This window comes from Trichechus manatus, unplaced genomic scaffold (assembly GCF_000243295.1).
Source record: "Trichechus manatus latirostris isolate Lorelei unplaced genomic scaffold, TriManLat1.0 scaffold00013, whole genome shotgun sequence".
NCBI classification, from domain to species: Eukaryota; Metazoa; Chordata; class Mammalia; order Sirenia; family Trichechidae; genus Trichechus; species Trichechus manatus.
Genome location: NW_004443949.1, coordinates 2,689,584 through 2,693,030, shown reverse-complemented (window position 1 = coordinate 2,693,030; position 3,447 = coordinate 2,689,584). Strand labels below are relative to the sequence as shown.

At 48.0% G+C, this 3,447-nt stretch overlaps 1 non-coding gene across 1 annotated transcript; it reads right to left on the bottom strand.

Moving 5' to 3' along the window:
- Positions 1–1,571: 1,571 nt before the first annotated feature.
- On the bottom strand, positions 1,572–1,644 carry TRNAF-GAA (transfer RNA phenylalanine (anticodon GAA)). The gene has a single exon. It is a non-coding gene; the product is annotated as a tRNA-Phe (tRNA).
- Positions 1,645–3,447: the final 1,803 nt, after the last annotated feature.

Genomic DNA, 3,447 nt, shown 5'->3' with positions numbered 1-3,447 from the left:
CCTACCTGACCCATCCCCTGTCACCCTCCCCTCCTCAGCCTTCTAACCAGGCATGTAACTCAAGTCCTTCCAGCCCCCAACACCACCATCCCGAATCTCTCTACCAAAAAAAATATTGCTGTTATTCCGATTCATAGCGACCCTATAGGACAGAGTAGAACTGCCTGATCGGGTTTCCAAGGCTGTACATCTTTATGGAGGCAGACTGCCACAGCTTGCTCCCTCTGAGTGCCTGGTGAGTTGGAACCACCACCATTTTGGTCAGCAGCTGAGCGCTTTAACCATTGTGCCACCAGGACTCCTTAATCTCTTCACAACAGTAGCAAAAACAAGGTTTTATTGTGTTTCTAAGGGTCCTATAGGGTCGCTATGAGTCAGAATCGACTTGATGGCAATGGATTTAAGGTCCCGTGAGGCACTAAGCTGCTAACCAAAAGGTCAAAGGTTTGGACTCATAAGCTGTTCTGTGGGAGAAAGATGTGGCCATCTGCTTCGCTGAAGATTACAGCCTAGGTAACCCTATGGGGCAGTTCTACTCTGTCCTATAGGGTCGCCGTGAGGGCAACGGTCATCTTTCGGGAAGCAGATTGCAAGGTTTTTTCTCCCGTCCACTGCCCACCTTTCCGTTTAGTTAGGAACAAACGCTTGGAACAAACGCTTTTACCAGAGCCATCAGGGCTCCTTTAGCCTTCGGGTCAGGTTCCCCCAAATCGCTATGAAACCTGATGCCCCCAACACCACTCACCGAAAGCAAAAATGCTCAGAAAAAAAAAAAAAGTTTTTTTCACGAAAACCAGTCTTAGGAAGGGCTCTTTACTAAAAGGAAAGAAGTGGTCTAAACCAGTGCATGTCAGATTTTAGCTGCATCAGAATCACCTGAGAGCTTGTTAAAACATTTTGTGCTGGTCCCCATATCCAGAGTTTCTGACTTAATAGGTTTGGGGTAGGGGCCTAGAATCGGTTCTAACAAGTTCCTGAGTGGTCCTGATGCTGGTCTAGGGGGTCACACTTGAGAACCACTGGTCTAGACAGTGGTTTAGGTGAGGGCGGATTAATTTTACGGAGGTGAAATGTCCACGCCTTAAACACTGGCCGAGCCTGCTTGTGCCACCCGAGTCATCCCACGGCTGTGTGGCGTGCACCCCTCACCCTCCGCTAACCACCCGCTCACCCGCAATGCCAGAGGGGGTCCGTATGATTAAGCAGCAAGGTTTGCTTTCTATTCAAATTGGGAATGAGTGCTTTGGAGAATGAAACTTGGGATGAAGCTCCTTTTCTCGCTCTGGGAGCCGACCAACTCACTGTCTCCAGAGTGAAGGCTTTTTCCTGCTTCCGGGCTCCGGGCGCTCCGGGCCCCGGCTGCGCACCACGCACGCGCGGCTGCGGGTCCCACGCCTTGGGAGCGTCAGGAAAGTGCCGCCTGGTAGCTGCAGCCTCCTAAGAATGGCTGTTATTTTAGTTTGTCGTGCGTCCTTTTAGTACGGCTTTTTACCTAGGCTGGAATTATTGAGGCGACTGTGGGGAGAGAATCTTATGAAATTGCTCCGTTGAAGGAGGGGACCAAAAGAACGTGCCGAAACCCGGGATCGAACCAGGGACCTTTAGATCTTCAGTCTAACGCTCTCCCAACTGAGCTATTTCGGCGCCTTTGCAGTGTTTGTTAGAGCAGCTTATCACTGAGTCTAGCCTATGTGTTGGTCTTGTTCCAGTTTTCATTTAGAGCATTAGTTCTTTGTCTTACTAAATGTCAGAATTCTTTCGCCTTGCTTTTTATACAGCATGACTAGATGCACTTAATACGTTATTTACTTTCTTAAATATAATCCGAACTTCTGATATAACAAAAACAATGATCATGAAAGACACAGTGAGCCCGTTTCTCAGTTCTGCCATAGGCTTCGCCCAGGCGCGGGGTCAACGCAGCGATGGCGGCCACGCATCGGGGTGCGGCGGACTCCCAGCGGGGCCTGCGGGGGATGCCCGCTTCCGTCCCCCTCGGCCTTGTCCCTGCCTGACCCTGATCAGGGTGGTCCTTGGCCATCCCCCTGCTCCGGTCGAGTTAGACCCTTCTTGCCCACGTAGGAGTCACCGTGTCCGCGGATGTCGCTTTCCCTAGCCCACGCGCCCCCAAAAAGTCCGAGCCCAGCGGACAAGCAGTGTTGGTTCCATAAGAATGGATGAAGGCGTGGGTAAGAGAATGAACGTAGCCATAGTCAGGACGGCCTGGGTGAGTTTGCAGCCTCCTTTTGATCCTGGGGCCTCAAAATCCCCATCTTAATTTACCATCACTTTGCGTGGAGCCTGGCACGTTACAGGCGCCCCATAAAGATTTGTTGAACTAATTAATGACGGTTACTCAAAGTCAATACTACTTTCTACATGTGTCAACAAATGTTTCCTTAGCACCTGCTACCTGCCAGGCACAGACATTTTGCAATTCCCAAATATTCTATTATTTTTAGAGTTTTGTCCCTCTGATTAAAGTGTAATTCCCTGAAGGCGGGGATGTTATTTTACTGCCCTTTTAGCCTTCTCCTTGGAGCTCTGCATCTAAGCAGAAGCTTCACAGCCGATTTTGATGGATGGATGGTTTCAGTTGTGAAAGAAAAAGAAAAAATACAGAGAGAAAGTTAGAACTGTGTTTGCGATCTCTGCTCCACCATTTTAGGGTGGAGAGTTGCTTTCTAAGTTTTTCTGTTGTGCCAAACCCAGATAGCAGATGAATTTGAGATTTAAAAGAAGTCAATGGTGGAGGAAAAACCAAAGAGAGCTTGAGGCTGGACAGAATTTGACAGGAGGAGAAATTTAGAGCAGGGAGATAAGAAAGAGATGGGAAAAGAGGTCTTTTACAGGCTTTATTGTGTGTTATGCGCAGAATCTAGCTACCTTTCGTATTCTTCTCAATACACTGCAGGAAAGACTTGAATTATATTCAGTTATCTTTGGGCTCCCGGTCTGTAACTGCCTGCCTGGGTTGAATCATGAGACAGCTCAGCTTCTTAAATTTTACAAAAGTTATGTCGTTAGGTTGAAATCTAATCTAGGAAGTCTCTCCCAAAATATGTAAGATGAGAAAGGCCGCAGGAGATTGGGCATTAATGAGATAACAAATGTGGTATCTGGGGCATAATGTTACCCGCTGGTTCCCCTACCTTGGTTTTCTTCTAGCTTCACCTGCAAACCAGCAGCTTCATGTGTTGTCACCTGGGAAGGTGAGAACCTGGGTGTATTAGTTTCCTTGGTTTGCTGTAACAAAATACAAAGTAGGTGACTCTAAAGAATAGAAGTTTACTGACTCACAGTTTTGGAGTCTAGAATTCCAAATTCAGGTATCGGCCACGTTGATTCCTTCTGAGGACTGACCGAATAAGAAATTGTTCCATGCCTCTCTCCCCTCTCTCCTAGCTTCTGGTGGTTCCCAGAAATCCTTGACGTTCTTTGGCTTGC